At 36.4% G+C, this 20000-nt stretch overlaps 1 long non-coding RNA gene across 1 annotated transcript in view; it reads right to left on the bottom strand.

Annotated features, from left to right (window-relative positions):
• Positions 1-20000, bottom strand: part of LOC144027244 (uncharacterized) — a 117730-nt gene that overhangs the window by 43068 nt on the left and 54662 nt on the right. The window lies entirely within an intron of this gene.

The raw sequence follows: 20000 nt of genomic DNA, 5'->3' as shown, positions 1-20000 counted from the left end.
TGGATAGATGGATGGATGGATGGATGGATGGATGGATGGATGGATGATAAATGGATGGTTGAAGGAAAGAATGGATGGATGATGGATAGATAGATGGATGGATGAATGATGGAGGGATGATTGAATGGAAGAAAGGATGGATGATGGATGGATGGATGATGGATGGAGGAAAGGATGGATCATGGATGGATCATGATGATGGATGGATGGATGGATGGATGGATGGATGGATGGATGGATGGATGATGAATGGATGGATGAATCATGATGGATGGATGGTTGAAGGAAAGAATGGATGGATGATGGATAGATGGATGGATGATGGATGGTTGAAGGAAAGAATGGATGGATGATGGATGCATCATGATGGATGGATGAATGATGGAGGGATGATTGAATGGAAGGATGGATGGATCATGATGGATGGATGATGGATGGAAGAAAGGATGGATGATGGATGGATGGATGATGGATGGAGGAAAGGATGGATCATGGATGGATCATGATGATGGATGGATGGATGGATGGATGGATGGATGATGAATGGATGGATGAATCATGATGGATGGATGGTTGAAGGAAAGAATGGATGGATGATGGATAGATAGATGGATGGATGGATGGATGGATGATGGATGGTTGAAGGAAAGAATGGATGGATGATGGATGCATCATGATGGATGGATGGATGATGGAGGGATGATTGAATGGAAGGATGGATGGATCATGATCATGGATGGATCATGATGATGGATGGATGGATGATGAATGGATGGATGAATCATGATGGATGGATGGTTGAAGGAAAGAATGGATGGATGATGGATAGATAGATGGATGGATGGATGGATGGATGGATGGATGATGGATGGTTGAAGGAAAGAATGGATGGATGATGGATGCATCATGATGGATGGATGGATGATGGAGGGATGATTGAATGGAAGGATGGATGGATGGATGATGGATAGAAGAAAGGATGGATGATGGATGGATGGATGATGGATGGCGGAAAGGATGGATCATGATGGATGGATGGTTGAAGGAAAGAATGGATGGATGATGGATGGATGGTTGAATGGAAGGATGGATGATGGATGGATGGATGGACGGACGGATCTGAGAAAGTTGTGCCATTTTTACCAGCGAGGCAGCACGTTTTCCCCCGCAACAGACATCAAACGACGATTTCCATTTTTTCTATCCGAGCGTGCGGCTGTCGGTGGTCTCGTCCACAAGGTGAAATCGTCGTCGCGCTGAGCCATCCGCTCATTTGGCAAGTTGCGGAAGTCGGACATCCCCGAGCAGCGAAAGGTGAAACCGTCAATCGCTCCGGCAGGGAATCCGCCGCTGCCTTCCGGTCTCGTCCATCACAATCCTGATGAGAGACTCGCCCTCGCGTAGGCCCCGCCCCCCCGACCGCCACGCAACCAATCGGCAGATCCGCCGCCTGTCAGCAGTGATGAATAGTCGGGCCTGCCCGGCAGCTGCGGTTGCCGCAGGCGGCACAGATGGCCCGCCGGCGGACTGTTTTCGAGCGCTTGGTCAACGTCGTCCGGGGCAACCGCAACGTTGTTTTCAACTTACTAACACAATGTCGGCTTGAGCTCCGTAGGTCCGAACGATCATGAATTGTTACGGAATGCAAGCTCATCTCGAATTGGAGCTTGGGATCGTGTCACCACAGTCCCGTCTCGTATTTCTCGTTCTTTTTTTGTCGCAATATTAGACAAGTGACTTCCCCGGCATTCCGGGTTTTTTTTTTTGTGTATGCCAATCACACAATGATTCACACGATAAACCCACTAAAAGGGAATTGAATTTTTCCTTCATATTTACCTCCAAAGTTTGCGTGCTCATTCGAATCCGTATAGTTACCGGCACGGTGGGCGAGTGGTTAGTACGTCCGCCTCCCTGTACTGAGAACGCAAGTTCGAGTCCAGGCTCCGGCCATTCCTGGGTGGAGTTTGCATGTTTCTCCCCGTGCCCGCGTGGGTCTTCTCCGGGTACTCCCCTCTCCTCCCGCATTCCAAAATACACGCATGGCAGGTTAATCGGACGCTCCGAGTTGTCACTTAGGTGTGCCCTGCGATTGGCTGGCAACCAGTTCAGGGTGTACCCCGCCTACTGCCCATCTGGGATAGGCTCCAGCACCCCCCCCCTCCTCGACTCTTGTGAGGAATCAGCGGTCTAGAAAACAGATGGATAAATTGATCCAATGACTGCTCGTTTGAGACGCCAAGTAATAAAGCACTTGACTGTCAATTCTACCACATTTCTGACAGTTTACTGTGAATTTCGCGCCACTCGACGCAATTAATAAATGCGACGATAACGACGGCAATACGCGAAGCGGTCCTGCTGCTGACTGCAACTCTGCGAGGCAGAAAGCAGCTGCGGCGCGAAGGTTGAGAGAGGAAAAAAAAAAACCTGCATAGTTAGGAACAACCATTAACGTGATATGAAAATGAACAGATGGAGATAAGGAGTGGGAGGGAGGGAGGGAGGGAGGGGAGGGTTTTCAAATGCATCATGGGAACTCCCTCTGGCACTTTCTGCCACACGACAGAATCGACTGTAGCGCTAACCTGAGCGCAAGCCGCAAGACAGTCTGTCGTCGTCGAGCAAGTTCGACGTTGACGATTTGATTTGGGCTCAGACGTGTCAGGCGACCCATTTAAAGGCCCAGTATGGCGGTTTCACTCAGGAAAATGCAATTTTCAATACAGGATGTACACACTTTACCTTTCTCTCAGTCTACACGTCTGGGTTTATGTTCATCTTTGGTGGTGATTTTGTCCTAAGCCAACAGCCTGTATTTTGCCATTTTGTGTTTGTTTTGTAAACAGCGGGATGTTTCTGTGGAACCCTCCAGCCAATCACAGAGCGGGGAGGGAGGAGGGGGGGCGTGTCGCAAACGGCGAACATGTCGGCTGCGTGACGTCACTCCCGCGGCAATTTGACAGCACGAACGGATTTTCAATTTCCTTTTTTTTTTTCACTCACTCACTCACTCACTCACAGAAGCTTACATGTGCGAATGAGTGTGTGTCACGCAGAAGTGACGTCATCTATCAGCAGCCAATAGAAAAGCATCTTCAGATGATGTCACTCCCATGGTGTTTTTTTTTTTTTTTTTTTTTTAAATATTGTGCACAAGTAATACACTTTAAAAAAAAATCGAAAACTAAAAGTGAAACTAACAAACTCAACTAAAACTAAAAATTTAGTAAATAATTAAAACTAATAAAAATGGAGCATTAAGCCTTAATATTTTTATTTCAATGCTGTTCAAAACTTACAACCTGTATAAGATCAATAAATAATACATTTTCATGCAAATCTTACACTGTACAAGTTTACTGATTAGTATTTTCTAAAATGTAATTTTTTTTTATTTTTATTTTTTAAATCGCAACAATTGACTTATGAATTCGTATCGGGATTAATCGGTATCGAATCGACCTATGAATTGTGATATTTATTAATCGAATCGTCAGGTACTAGGCAATTCACACCCCAAACTAAAACTAATAAAAAGTAACAGAACCACCCAGAAAACAAATTAAAACCACTCAATTAAAAAAACAAAACAAAACTCAAACCCAAATCAAAACTAACTAAAAATGAAAAATTCCCAAACGATAATAACTGATTCCATTTGGTGACGAAGACTTTTTGCGCCATTATTGTGAAGATTTCTTGTTCAAGCGGTTTCCAGGAGTCTTCTATTTATTTCCCATCAGCCACTGCTCAGCCTCGCCTGCAGTAATAAGCAATCCGTCCCTCCATTATATCTATTGAACTCATTTGTCACCAGCCGGGGCAAAATGGCCAATCAATAAAGTTAAAAGCCTTCAACCTTCCCTGACAAGAATAACAGCTACGCCATTCGAGATCCGTGACTCAGCCGCGACCCAAAAGTGGGCGCTGGAGCCATTTTGGGCTAGGCGGGAGTACAATTACACGGGGGTCTTCGGTTTACGTTGGTACGACATTTGACATTTCGAGGTTCCGTTTTCACGCGATAGGAGAAAGCAGGCTTTCATTGGAATGTTGTCATTTTTTTTTTTTTTTTTAAATACAAAAACGTCATTTTTGGTCTCTCCGTTGGCCCCCCGGGGCCCCGTCGTTGACGGATGCCCGCATTTATGACGCGAATTGAGCGTTCACTGCCATTGACGGAAAAAACCGTCAAAATGCTTTTTTTTTTTTTTTGCTTTTTTTTTTTGCTGGGCTGGCAGTGAACGTGTTACTCGACAAGTAATCGATTATCAAATTAATCGACAACTATTTAAATAATCGAGTAATCGTTTGGAAGTTGTGGAAATGTGGAAGTTGGTTGCGCATACAAAAAAAAAAAAAAAAAAAGTTCATGTCAAGGTCACAAGAGTTGAGAACCGATTAGTGGTCCCCAACCACTTACCGTATTTCCGGTTGATTTATTATCTGAGGGCATAAACGATATTTGATTTTGAAAAGTGACCGCATTCTCTGTTTACAATTTGTTTACGATGATTACATTACGAATAGCGACAAACGGTTGAATTAATTAAGTAAAAAATAAAAAATAAAAAATGATCTGTTTTGATCCCAAATATTTGTTTATTATGTAGCTACTAGCATTTGTTACGTGGAAAGCAATATAGTGCGACTACGTGAGCAATTTGTGGAGAGGAGTCAAAAGTGAAAGCGAAAGAAGGAAAGGGATCTTGTCACGGCTGTCTGAGTTAATGCGCAGCAGGCTGATCGCGAAGGCCGACGTGTCTCCACTTGGCACTCGCTTTCTCTGGGGACTTAACATACTTCTGTCAACCATCCTGTACGATTACGGACCTCCGAGAGCTGCACTCGCCACAGGAAAAGCTCAGCTAGGGAACTATTTGAACGACTCGTTCGCTGCCAGCCACTTTCACTGAAGCAGCAATTAACATAATTAGATTATATGGCACTTTACTCGACTTTAATTTATTTAACTCAATCGCCGGTGTAATTACCTTATTTATTTATTGATTGAAATTTGATTTTTTATTTTATTTAGTTTTTAGTATTATTATTATTATTAATTCAATATCTGGTGTAATAATCTTTTATTGATTGATTTATTGATTGACTGAATTATTATTATTATTATTATTATTATTAATTAAATCTCTGGTGTAATAACCTTATTTATTGATTGAATTATTTTTTATTGTATTATTATTATTTATTTATTTATTCTTTTTTATTTTTTTATTTAATAACCGTTGTAATAACCTTATTTATTGATAGATTTAATTTTTATTTATTTATTTATTTATTATTATTATTATTAATTCAATCTCTGGTGTAATAACCTTATTTAGTGATTGACTGAATTTTTATTTTTTATTTTATTATTATTATTATTATTATTATTATTATTAATTCACTCTCCGGTGTAATAACCTTATTTATTTATTTATTGATTGAATTTTTATTTATTATTATTATTATTATTATTATTAATTAAATCTCTGGTGTAATAACCTTATTTATTGATTGATTGAATTATTATTATTATTTTATTTTATTATCTGTGCTTATTGCTGCTGGACATGTAAATTTCCCAGAGGGAGCCATCCCAAAGGGATCAATAAAGTCAAGTCTAAATCTAAGTGACAAGCCACGTCTTCATGTCAGAAGCTTCTGTATATTCTTGCATAAAAAAAAAACACCCAAAAAAAAAACAAAAAAACGTATAAATACGTTTTTGGGAGTGAAGGACAAAGTATAACTAAAACGTATATACTCGTCTTTGGGTTAGAATGGGTTATTAAATACTGTGCATAATTTCTCTTGTTCTTTTTTCATGCTGTCATCTGTATCTTTGTATGTCCATATTTGAGTTCCGTCTTCAACTAATAGAGACGCAAGTTTTTAATTTTTTTTTTTTTTTCTTGGTTCCCAAAGAAAGGGGTCCGATGTTACCGATTCGCGTGAAACTCTGGCGAGCCTCCTGCTGCATGAATGGCAGCTGAGCCAATATTGATTCTTGTTGCAACCTTTTCATGCAGCGACACTCGATTCGACAGTCAGTTCACGAGTAAACGGAAAGCCGCTCGATTAAAGCGCCTCTCATAAGACATCTGGTCATGAATAGCTTGCAAGCGATGGATTATTATTTTTGGTTTGTTTTTAATGCAGGTGCATGAGGAATCTATGAAAAATGTGAGCCTAAAATTAGGTTTGGATTCAGTTCAGTTCAGGTTTAAAAGTGAGTGTAAACGGCTATTTTAAAAATGGAACTGAAAAAAAAATACACCTTACAAACCATGTGTTTGAGTTAATTTATTAAAATTTCATATTATACTTTGCAGTAACAATAAAGTATTTAGGATATAGCTCACTTTTCTAGGACATTTTTGTTTCATTATTATTTTCATTATTATTTTGTCCCATGTACTTTTTATGGTTCAATATTTTTTTTTAAATAATATTATTCTTTTGTTAATTTACAGTTTTTGAAAAATATTTACTAATAAACACTTTGTACTTAATTTAAGGAATTCTCTAAAGTTTATTATTTATTTGTTTAACAAACATTTTGAAGATGTGTTCGTTCTTTCAGTTCAGGTTTAAGTTGAGTGGCAACTGCTTTTGAAATATATAATTAACAAAAAATATTAATACTTCGTTCATATTATACTTTGCAGTATAATGACATATTTAGGCTATAGCTTACTTTTCTAGGACTTTTTTTTTTTATTAGTGTTTATTTTGTCCCATATACTTTTAATGCTATTTATGTTATCTTCAAAAATATATTTTTTTAATAATATATTAATACTTCATTCATATTATACTTTGTAGTATAATTACATATTTAGACTATAGCTTACTTTTGTAGGACATTTTTTTTTTTATTAGTTATTAGTATTATTTTGTCCCATATACTTTTAATGCTATTTATGTTATCTTCAAAAATATATAATTTTTTATTTTATTTTTTTTAATTTTTTTTTTTTTTTTAAGATAAATAAATATAATATATAATAAAAAAATAAAATAAAAATAAAAAATAAAAATAAAAAATATATATATAATTTTTTAATAATATTATTTTTTGGCTTTTCTCATATTTTTTTTACCCAATTTACAGTTTTTTCATATTTACTATTTTCGTACTTAGTTTAAGGAATCCTCTAAGGTTAATTATTCGCTTTACAAGCATTTTGAAGCGCCCCTATTATTCATAACAAAGTAAGAATTCCAATTATGTATCGACAGCACAGACAGGATTTATGAGACGAGCGCTCGCATATTTCGAGACGGTATTGATATGACATACGGGGCACGAGAAAACATCCGTTGGCAAGCTGTCAGACTGGATATTTGTATCGGTTGATAACATGTTGATTTGAGACGTTTTGGCTTACAGGCAAAGTCCAAAAAATAAAAATAAAAAAATAAAAAAATAGTTCCCCGTGATGTGATGTCAAGATTCACATCCGACTGATTGATTGAGGTTTGAGGAAATTCGTTTTCGGTGAATCCGTGTTCATGAGAGAGAAAGAAATGCATCGCATGCATTTGAGATTGCTTCAAGGCATTCTTCAAAATAGCTCCACCTGGCCAAGGTGATTAATTACCTTGACCCACTCCAGATAATACCTCGCAACCTCTGCCCTTCCCCTCGAAACCGGTGGCAGGAGATCAACTTGTTCTCTGTTTTTTGATGAATGAACGGAGAGCCAAGCGTCGACGTTTGGCCACTCGGTTGTTGAACGTTGCCCTTGAAAAGCGCACGCGGGTCCGCTGAGAATGAAGGGAAGATGACGCAAAGGTTAGTCGTTATGTCGGCTGTGACGGCAAAACGCCCGCGGCTGCTTTTGAGATCCGACTTTGATCCGCTCACACTCGACTCTTCTGAGACAATAGGAGATTATTTGGAATGCATAAATATACGTAAATATGTTTTGTTACATTGTGGGGAAAAAACAACTCTGAGTATGTTGCATATATATATATATATATATATATATATATATATATATATATATTAGGGGTGTGAATTGCCTCGTACCTGACGATTCGATTCGTATCACGATTCACAGGTCACGATTCGATTCGATACCGATTAATCCCGATACGAATTTATAAGTCGATTGTTGCGATTTTTTTTCATTCAAATTTAGAAAATACTAATCAGTAAGCTTGTAGAGTGTAAGATTTATATGAAAATGTATTATTTATTTATCTGAAATTTCAGTCTTATAGAGGTTGTAATCTGTTTCATGTTTGAACAGCATTAAAATAAAATATTAAGGCTTAATGTTCCGTTCATATAACATTCTTCCATGCTCAAGGTGTGAATCCTAAAAAAAAAATAAAAAAAATTAAAAAAAAATAAAAAAAAAACAAAAAAAAACGATTATGCCGATTATTGAATCGATTCGAGAATCGCGCGATGTAGTATCGCGATATATCGCCGAATCGATTTTTTTTAACACCCCTCATATATATATATATATATATATATATATGAGGGGTGTTTAAAAAAAATTGATTCGGCAATATATCACGGTGTGCGCAATTCTCAAAACGATTTAATAGGTGTCTGAATCGATTTTTTAAACATTTTTTTTTATGGAAAAATATTCAGCAAAACGTATCACTTACTTGGGGTTAGGGTTCAAACCTTAAGCACGGAAGAATGTTGCATTAATGTAACATAGAGCCTGAACGTTTTATACATTTCAATGCTGTTCAAACACGAAACAGATTCCGACCAGTTTGTTAAATACAGTACAGGTATGACTGACAGAAATAATACATTTTCATAACATTTTTACAGTGCACATGTCCAAGTTTACTGATTATTATTTTCGAAATTTGAGTAAAAAAAATAAAATAAAAAAATCGCAAAAATCGACTTGTGAATTTGTATCGGGATTAATCGGCATCGAATCGAATTGTGACCGATGACTCGTGATAGAAATCGAATCATCAGGTACTAGGCAATTATATATATATATATATATATATATATATATATATATATATATATATATATATTTGTAAACACTATTTTCTTATAAAAATCTTTTGTTGTTTCTCAAAACTTTTTGACTGCCAAAGACGCTTAATAAAGATTAGTAAAATTACGATGAATGGAATGCGATCTTTCATTTAGTACCCACATTGCATATGTAGTAAAGGCAAACAATATTCTTTTTGCCCTGTAAGATGAGTTAAAATGCTCGAAATCGTCTGGCACTGTGTTTTGTTTTGGGGGGGTTTTTCCTGATACCGTGTGGCAAAGAGTTAAGAGTCTTTACAAATAGGCTGAAATACATTTAGATAGCTGTTGAATATATCTTTGAAGCACATAACTCATTCACTGCCATTGACGGAAAAAGCCGTCAAATTATGCATTTTTGCTGGTCTGGCAGTGAATGTGATAAGAATAAAAAAAAAAAAAAAACATTTGTCCATTTTGAAATGTAACTGGTCAGTGAGAAAATCTCTGTTGTCTTGCAATAGCAGACTCATTCTAAGCAAAAAGTTCTCACATATTTAACATATCTTTGTCTTTATTTAAAAACAACAATTAGTGCGCTAACCTGGTGCACAGACCTCAGTGAGTCCCTTTGTGCTTCCGCAATGTGCGCTTCCACCTCCCTGAGGGGAGCCGCTTCGATTGGCCGGGAGTCGGCTGCGTTCCGTCCCACAGCAGCGCTCAGCATTCTATTCTAGCTGCGCTCGTCAAGTAAAATTCCGGACGAAAGAAAACTCCACCCACAGGGCCCATATAGTTAGTAAACTTTTACTCCCATAAGGTTTGATCAGATCAATGCAGTAAAAACTCTCACAGATTAAAAAAAAATGTCAAAAGAGATGATTTATTTATTTATTTTCCTCCGAGCTTGTTTGAGGTTGCCCACGTAAAAGGAAATGTCGCACTCTTTGAAAGCGAGTCAACTTTAGTGCATCAGAAGTGCAATCAGGTCACGGAATTGGGTCTGCTCCTCTTATCTTTGATCACACACCCTTGAAAAATCTGCCGTCAGTGTGTGTGCGGGTTGCAAGAGAGCACACCTATTTTCATCTGCTTTGATGCTGCGAGGCTTCATCCAGCCAAACCGTCTTCCGCGCCGACTCGACTCACTAGAGTCGCTGGTGTGTTAAGATTCTATCGCGGTTGGTTGTTGAGGTTTTTTGTGGGGTGGAGGTTGGACACAAATGCAGGGAAGAGAGTGTTGAAAAAACAACATTTGGTCACAAAAGGCAAGTTTATTTGTATTTTGTATAGGCAAGTTTATTTGTATAGCACATTTCATACACAAGGCAACTCAATGTGCTTTACACGAGGAAAGACAACACATAAGCATCAAGAAACAGTAGTTAACATTCAGAGGAAGATATATAAATGAAAATAGGTTACAAACTAACAATCTTAAAACATTATTCAACAAACTTTAAAAAATTTAACATAAGGAAGTTTAAAAGGACAACAACTCGTGGAATTATCAGATACTAAAATAATAATAATAATAATAATAATAATGATAATAATAATAATAATTATTATTATTATTATTATTGTTATTAATATTATTGTTATTATTATTAATTCAATCTCTGGTGTAATAACCTTATATATTGATTGATTGAATTTTTATTTTACTTTTTATTATTATTATTATTATTATTATTATTATTATTATTTTATTTTTTTTTGTATTACTATTATTATTACTATTATTAATGCCCTGCGATTGGCTGGCAACCAGTCCAGGGTGTCCCCCGCCTACTGCCCTGAGCCAGCTGAGATGGGCGCCAGCACCCCCCGCGACCCTTGTGAGGAATAAGCGGTCAAGAAAATGGATGGATGGATGGATGGATTATTATTATTAATTCAATCTCTGGTGTAATCACCTTATTTATTGATTGATTGAATTTTTATTTTACTTTATTATTATTATTATTATTAATTCAATCTCTGGTGTAATAACCCTATTTATTGATTGATTGAATTTTTATTTTACTTTATTATTATTATTATTAATTCGATCTCTGGTGTAATAACCCTATTTATTGATTGATTGAATTTTTATTTTACTTTATTATTATTATTAATTCAATCTCTGGTGTAATAACCCTATTTATTGATTGATTGAATTTTTATTTTACTTTATTATTATTATTAATTCAATCTCTGGTGTAATCACCTTATTTATTGATTGATCGAATTTTTATTTTACTTTATTATTATTATTATTTTTATTTCAATCTCTGGTGTAATAACCTTATTTATTGATTGATTTTTTTGATTTTTTTTATTATTATCTGTTCTCATTGCTGCTTGGACATGTAAATTTCCCAGAGGGAGCCATTCCAAAGGGATCAATAAAGTCAAGTCTAAGTCTAAGTCTAACAAAGCCCAAAAATAAGAAACGGCTTGAGGTGGGTCGAGTGGAAGAGTTAAAATCCTCACGTCGCGTTTTCAGTCTTGACATCTTGAAATAAGCGCGTCTGCGGGGGCTCCCCATTCGCTTCTATCAAATATAATGCGGCGAGTGACGGGAAGAGAAAATTGGGAGCACCCGCATCTTTGCGCGCGCGCGTCGGCGTGACAGGAGACGTTGGCCCCGCCAGGCCATTATCCAACAATAAACTTTGAATTGTGCTGTTGCTCAGAGGGAGGCGCTGCATTATTATGAAAGGTCCCGAGGAGGAAGCCGCAGTGGTACTGAGCAACAAAAAAAAAAAAAAAAAAAAAAAAAAAGGATGCTGCGTCGACAACACAAATTCAAAATCATAGAAGCTTAAATGTGCAGCAGTTAGTCTCCTTGTTTATGTTAGTGATTTTTTTTTTTTTTTTTTTTTTTTTTTTATAAACAGCGACTTTGCTCTTTTGCTTCAATGGATTCAGTTTGTTTCAGAAAAAAAAATCAAAAAAATCTTTGGAAAATAAGACAAAAAGGGAAACAACCAGATCAAGTTCAACTTTTGTAGATTTAGTAGAAGAGGAAGAAGAAATATTTAGGAAAAAAAATATTTTCAGTGCGTTTAGTATACGCGGTGTCAAAAGTGCATGTCAATGGCGCAGCAATGAAATGTTTGTTGACGATGTTCTTTCTTTTCGTATCAGGACAGGAAAGAAAAAGGAACTTTTCCACTTGGACGTCGTGAATTCCGAACCTCGTTCTCAGAAGATGAATTCTCGCAGATATTTGTGAGTTGGCAAACTCCCGAGAAAATACATCTTGGACCGAAGCCCGTCGATTTCCACCGATCGACCAATCACAGAGCCACATTGTGTTTGGGCGGGGGCGGGACACGCAGCTGTGACGAAACCAGGAAGCCAACGTCGGGCATGGACGAATGGACGCGACAATTAATTCTGTTTTCTTGTTGAATGTCGAACAGCGAGAGCCGCTTCGTGCATTTCTAGCTGGTAAGATGTTCGTGCAAAAAAAACAAAAAAGTCCACAACGGGTTTAAATCGACGTACAATAAGTATAAAATAAAATAAATACCCGTAATATAATAACTAATAATCATGTTTCACTATTGTTTGTTTTTTCAAGAAACCTCGTTCAAGTATCTAAAAAAACAAACATTTTAGAACGGTATAATTATTATTTATGAGGGATGGGTGAGAACTGATACCGGGTATCGGTATTTGGTCGATACCCGTCCTTATTTCAGGGTTCCGGCTTTATAGGGTTAAGAGCTATTTGTGTGGAAGATCTTCAGAACATTATCATTAGTGCAATTTAAAAAAAACAAAACAAAAAACAATAATAGCACGGGTCCACAGAAGAACCAAATGACAGGAGGTTGTCATTAATTGTTCTATTAACGTTCGAAAGGAGGATATTTCTACTGTTGCTGAGACTGCTGCAAGCAACACGAGCAGTGGCCCAAGACGAACGGGCGCATTTGCAGGGGGGATCGTCGGGACTGTAGCAAATTCCGAGTCATGCCACCGGACCGCCCAGGAGAAACGCACGCAACAAAGCAATTACGTTGAAGGTTTATCAACACCAGCCATAAAAGGGAAGCGCAAGAAAAAGGAGCATTTCAAGGATCAAGCGCTCTCAAATAATAACAAACACGTCTCGAAACAACGTGCCCGGGAACGGGGAAAAAAAAATAAAAAATGCAATGCGACAAATTGAAATAATAAACGAAACGGCTCACCTGAGGAAAGTAAAATTAGTTAAATCAAAGACATTGAAGAATTGGAAAAATATAGAAGATATACAAACATAAACTGGCACACGTCAATCCTCACTCAATTAACTCATTGACTCGCCGCCATTTTCACATTCCGCAGTCCACGTTCGGTCCCGGCTGTTTTACTGGATTTGGACTGATTTTGCAAGGCCCACAGAATATTGCTATAAAAACATGGAACCTATCAAAAGAAACATTAAAGTCTCTTCTTTCATCAGGAAAAAAAAAAGTATGTTTCTATCTGTTTGCGTTTTGCAGCAATTAGCATTAGAAGAGAGCTAAGTTTCATCGTAATTGAGCTTTTTCTTCTACATGGCCCTGGTTGATCTCCTTTGCTCTGCTGCCACCTGCTGGCCGTTTGTGTAATAACTACCATTTCTGCAACCGTTCTTTGCAGTTGAGAGGCTGCATCAAAGCCTTCTCTATGCTTTAGCATAAAAAAACAAAAAACAAAACTTATAAATACGTCTTTGGGACACGCATAACATAAAAAAACGTATTTATGCGTTATTGGGAGTAAATGAGTTAAAGGAGCAGAAACAAACTGGGACCAGAAACCTTTCAACATACTGATTACAATTTACAGAATTCAACTGTAATCAACTGGACGTAATGATTATTCGTGCAATACATAATGCAAAATTTCTGTGCGCAGTGCATCGGATTACATTTTGAGATCGTCAGGAAGCGCCATTGAAGAAAAAAAAACATTCTCATCAATTCATATTCGTTGGTATAAATTTAAATTGAGTCCGGCCGTCTGTAGCGGAGACGACCAATTTGCTGCATATTCAAGACTTCATTTTCACTTTTTAATGAAAGAGCGAGCTCTCATTTGCAGCGGACTTGATTACTCTTAACGCCTTCATTTTATTATTGCCCCAAAATACGCTCTTGTAAAAATGTCAATTTGCTCTTGAAAAAACAATATCGCGTGCACTGCAAATCCATCTGTGACCTTTTCCCGAAATTGTACTTCACCGATTTTCTGGTAATCCCGTGGCAGAGGAAGATTAGCGACTAACCCCGCCCCCCCTCCGACCGATAATTGATATGAAGTAGGCTAATCCTCGCTTGAAATTTGCCGGCCGTTTTATGATCACGTAACGTCTTCTGAGTCGCTAATAACTCGCGATGGGCAAGTGCCGATACCGGGTATCGGTTATCGGGCCGATACCAGCCTTTTTTCACGTACTCGAGTATTCGTGAACATCGAGTACAAGCGACCGATGCTGGAGGGGGGTCGGGGGTCGTCGAGTGAGTCCTCCTTGCCTGTAGCTGGCGCTACCCTGCCGCAGTTTAACACCATGGCAAATCATGAGGACCACTTCCTAAAAAACTAAATAAATAAATGACCAAATAAATAGATAAATACATGACTAAATAAATAAATAAATGACGAAAAGTGCAAATAAAAAAGAGTATTAAAAAAAAAATATCGTTTGAAATGAAAATTATATCCAACAAAATAAATATAAATGGAAATAAATCCGTTTTTATTTTCACTTTTTTGGCATTTATTCATGTATTTATTTAGTCATTTATTTATGCCAAAATTCAAAATAAATAAATGACCAAATAAATAGATAAATAAATGACTAAATGAATAAATGGCTAAAAGTGAAAATAAAAAGGGATTTAATTGCATTTATATTTATTTTTTTTAAGACATAATTTTTGAATTATATTTTTTAGATTCATTTTTATTTGCGCTTTTAGTCATTTATTCATGTATTTAGCCATTTATTTATGCCAAAATTCAAAATAAATAAATGACTATATAAATAAATAAATAAATAAATAAATAAATACATGACCAAATAAATAGATAAATAAATGACTAAGTGAATAAATGGCTAAAAGTGAAAATAAAAATGGATTTAATTGCATTTATATATATATTTTTTTTAAGACATAATTTTCGAATTATATTTTTTATATTCATTTTTATTTGCACTTTTAGTCATTTATTTATTTATTCATGTATTCGTTTATTTCTTTCTTTTGAATTTTGGCAGTTTTGGCCCCCGTGTGTCAGACAGCAACTTCCAATACATGTTGACAGAGAATTCCCTTCAGGCGAATACTTTCATACGGTACAATGAAAAAATTAATAAATAATAAAAAAAAATAAAAAAAAGGCTAATCAAGGTGTTTGTTTGCATGTCGGCTTTTAGGAGGTCTTTTGGAGACGTCAAGTTCTGGCTGGATTACGTCGTCTTAATTACACGGTCTGCTTGTTGTGTTTGTTTATCATAGCCTCATTAGAAAGAATGTGTTTTGTAGTAAATAGCGAGCGGAAGAATCGGCATCTTTGAACAAAGCCAATGTAGCAACATGCCACTCGCAATCGCCGCTAACAGCACTCAGACACTGAAAAGTCAATACCTGTTGGCGGGTACAGAAAGTCTGCAACCGCCAGTTGTTGTTGTTGTTGTTTAAAGGGGGGACACAAATCCACAGTTTAGTTAGATTTGATTTTGTTTTTTAATTTAAGTTAGTTTTAATTAGATTTCTGGGTGGTTGTGTTAGTTTTTGTTAGTTGTACTTATTTAATAAATGCTTAGTTTTAGCTTAGTTTTAGTTAGTTTCAGTATTAGTTTTATTTAATTTTATTTTTTGTGCGCAATATTTAAAAAACAGCATGGGAGCAACGTCATCTGAAGGTGATTTTCTATTGGCTGCTGCTAGATGACATCACTTCCGTGTGACACACTTTTAATCGTCCTTTTTTTTTTTTTGGTTAGTATCAAAGTAAATTTGACTTCAAATCACATTTAAAATCATCCCCAAAAGGCTCATGAACGTTTGTTCATGTATAGCAGGGCTGTCCAAACTTTTTCATTTGAGGGGCCACATACAGAAAATCAGGACAACGCAAGGGCCACATAATGTTATGAAGAGAAATTGTCCTAAAAATTGTACAAATAATTTATTTGTGCTTTTGCATTTTTTCGAAAAATGCTACAGTATATAAACCAATTTATTTGTAATATGGCAGTAGGGTTATTATAGTTTTGTTGGAATTTTTCATTTGAGTTTTTATTTTATTTTGAGGTTTTGTTTTTTAAATGTAGTTAGTTTTTATTGGTTTTCAGGGTGGTTCTGTTAGTTTTTTTTATTAGTTTTAATTATTTAACAAATACTTAGTTTTAGTTGTTTTTTTTATGTGTAGTATTGTGCACAATATTTAAAAAAAAAAACACCATGGGCGCAACGTCATCTTTTGGTGCTTTTCTATTGGCTGCTGCTGGATGACGTCACTTCTGCGTGACATACTTTCAAACGTCATTATTCCGGTTGATATAGAAATAAAGCTACTAAAAATCACATTTAAAATCATTACCAAAGACTAAAACCAAATACATGTTTGCTATAGTTATAGTTAGTTTTAATTAGTTACGTAAAATGTAAAAAAAAAATTAAAAAAAAATAGTTTCAGTTTGTTTTCATTTTTTAAAAATTATTTTCGTTTTTATTTTGGTAACCATGCTCTTCTTTTTTTTTTTTTTTTTTTTTTTTTTAGTTTTTGTTTTTTCATTAGTTTTAGTGAACTAAAAGTTTTTCTGATACCCTCCCTTCTTACTTTGACCATCTCCAAACATTTTTCTTTTGTTTATTTTATTTGAACTGAGTCAAATGCCATTTTTTTAGCATATGTCGCGGGCCACCGAAAAATGGACGGCGGGCCGCAAATGGCCCCCGGGGCCGTAGTTTGGACACCACTGATATATATATATATATATATATATATATATATATATATATATATATATATATATATATATATATATATATATATGTATATATTAGGGGTGTGAATTGCCTAGTACCTGACGATTCGATTCGTATCACGATTCACAGGTCACGATTCGATTCGATACCGATTAATCCCGATACGAATGGTCACGATTCGATACCGATTAATCCCGATACGAATTTATAAGTCGATTGTTGCGATTTTTTTTCATTCATATTTAGAAAATACTAATCAGTAAGCTTGTAGAGTGTAAGATTTATATGAAAATGTATTATTTATTTATCTGAAATTTCAGTCTTATAGAGGTTGTAATCTGTTTCATGTTTGAACAGCATTAAAATAAAAATATTAAGGCTTAATGTGCCGTTCATATAACATTCTTCCATGCTCAAGGTGTGAATCCTAAAAAAAAAAAAAAAAAAAAAAAAAAAAAAAAAAAAAAAAAAAAAAAAAAAAAAAAAAAACATCGATTCTGCCGATTATTGAATCGATTCGAGAATCGCGCGATGTAGTATCGCGATATATCGCCGAATCGATTTTTTTTAACACCCCTAATATATATATATATATATATATATATATATATATATATATATATATATATATATATATATATATTTGATTGAACGAACTATCACCAAGGACGAAAATATCGAGGTACCACCATGGGAAGTGCGATCAGTGGCCTCGATGTGCCAGGTTGGCCAAGCAAAGTCTTTTGTTTTGTTTTTTTTTCTCTTCCCCCATAACTAATGAATAACAGAGGTGGAAATTTACTGTATCCGAGCGCTGTGGAGATGTGATCATCCACCCCGAACGCATCACAGCGCTCTCTCCCGGAGTGTAATAATGCTTGCGAGATGGCTGCCATTATGACCTTTCCGCGCAACAGCGGAACACCGCCAGCCGCGTGAAATCAAATTACCGCTGCAGGAGGAGGTGCGCTTCTCCTCCTCGGCGAGCCCGCCCCGCGTTTCCGCCTCCTTTCTTCTTTTTTTTTTTCTTCTCATTTTGCCGTTTGCGTTCTCTGCTTCCTTCCTCGCTTCAATCTCGTCTCGCCCTCCCTCCGCTCCGGAGAAGCAAGCAGGAAATTATAGAACGCGCGACAAAACATTTTGAGGTCTCATAAATTCAATATATTAATATTGCCCGGACGAGCCCAAAAGTGCTTGTGAGTGCATTCGGCGAGTCCATAAGTCACAACCGTTGTCAGGGAGGCGACGGTGATGCATGAGGACAACGGCGCTCGGTTCGTTCCGGAGCAGGTTCTTGTTTTGTCAGATAAGCAAAAAAAAAAAAAAAACGTGAAATCCTTCTGCTGGCCTAATGCGTTTTTAATGCAGCCACATGACTTATGTTGCCGTCAGCGGGTCGGCCCTCGTAGGGATGCGAGGACGCTTGTGGGCGGCGGCCAAAGATTCATCTGCGTGTTGGCAGAGGCGTCGCACGTTTTATCAGGTGCTGCACACTGACTGGGGGCCGTTCTGCAGCAAGAATAAAAGAGGGGAAAAGAAAAAAATACGGGAGCCAAACTTGTCAAAACCGCACGATGAATGGACGGAATTAGCATTGTGAGACACGTGATATTTATTCTTTTTATGTGTAAATGTCTCTGGCACGGGGCTGAGGTAAATCATTTTTATGTTTGCTGTTCCGATAAGTCTAACTGTAATAAAAAGTCAGCATGTATGACAAAAAATAAATAAATATCGGAATCAGTAACAGTTTGGTCTCTCCACTTAATTGGATCGTTGAATGGGCTGATTATAGGCACTTATATGTAATAAGCAAAAAAAGGATTTCAGCACTAAAATTCACCGCCTGAAAATGTGTTATTTTTTTATTTATTTTTTTATTTTTAAATGACGATTTTCAGTATAAATTACTTATGGGTGGGCACTGCTTGCTTATGTTGGACAAATCACTAGGGGTGAAAAAAAATGTGTGTGTGTATATATATACAATTTTTATTTATGGAAATGCTAGACATTTGTATTAGGGATGTAACGATAAGTGTAATATCGTGATATTAAAACTGCCACAGTATTGTTATTGTCATGTTCACAATTTAAAAGCAACACGTTTGTTGAAAAAAAAAAAGAAAAAAAAAGTGAGTTCGATTTCCATTTGTACAGTTCTAGCACCCTCTAGCGGCTAGTTTATTAGCGCAATTTAATTTTTATTTGGGATGTTTTGGCCTTCTATGTTTAAAATCTATGCTAGTTGTCAGATGAAGGGGAACCGAATTTGATTGTGAAGCGATCAATGTGTGCTTGCATCAGCAAGTAAGTGCCTCAATATTGTTATTAGAGATTGTTTATATGCATTGCTTTTTTTTTTTTTTTTTTTTTTTCATATCGTGATAATATCGTATCGTGATGTTTGGATATCGTTACATCCCATAAGTTTTCATACATCTGATGACTTTTTTTTTTGTTCCCATTCTGCACTAAGTAGAAGTTCTACCATCGCCAACTTTTACAGCAATCGGAATGAGAAAAGACGTTTAAGTATTTCAATAGATTTCTGGTAACCATTTCTGACAATTTGTCTCATCCATTTATTACATAAGGAGATTTATCGGCACATTTGATATGCAGTATGCAAAGGCCTAACATTTAAAGCTACTACAGAAGCCAGAACTAAAACAAAAAATTAAAAATTAAAAAAAATCTGTTATTTGACTTATGGTGATTTGTGATTATACATTTTGTGGACAATAAGAGAACTACAGCATCGAGCGCCATGTTGCAATCTTTTGAAATACACTTTCAGCCAAACCAATGTGTCAGATCAATGCTAAAAAAAAAAAAAAAAAAGTGAGGACATTTCTCAAGTGCAACTGTCGACGTATACGGGCAAGCGTGAGAATACGGTGGCGGGACGACGATTGTGTACGTCTGGTGGGGAAAGGAAGGTTTTGTGCAGGTATAGGAGGTCTCCTTGCGGTTAATTGCATTTGCTCGGCCGATAAATTGGCCCCGTGGTCTGAAGAAAGCCGTTCAAGCCGCCGCGGAAAGGTCACGTGTGC

Source organism: Festucalex cinctus, chromosome 10 (genome assembly GCF_051991245.1).
Source record: "Festucalex cinctus isolate MCC-2025b chromosome 10, RoL_Fcin_1.0, whole genome shotgun sequence".
Taxonomy (NCBI): Eukaryota; Metazoa; Chordata; class Actinopteri; order Syngnathiformes; family Syngnathidae; genus Festucalex; species Festucalex cinctus.
The sequence above is the reverse complement of the archived record's forward strand: the minus strand, read 5'-3'. Positions and strand labels throughout refer to the sequence as shown.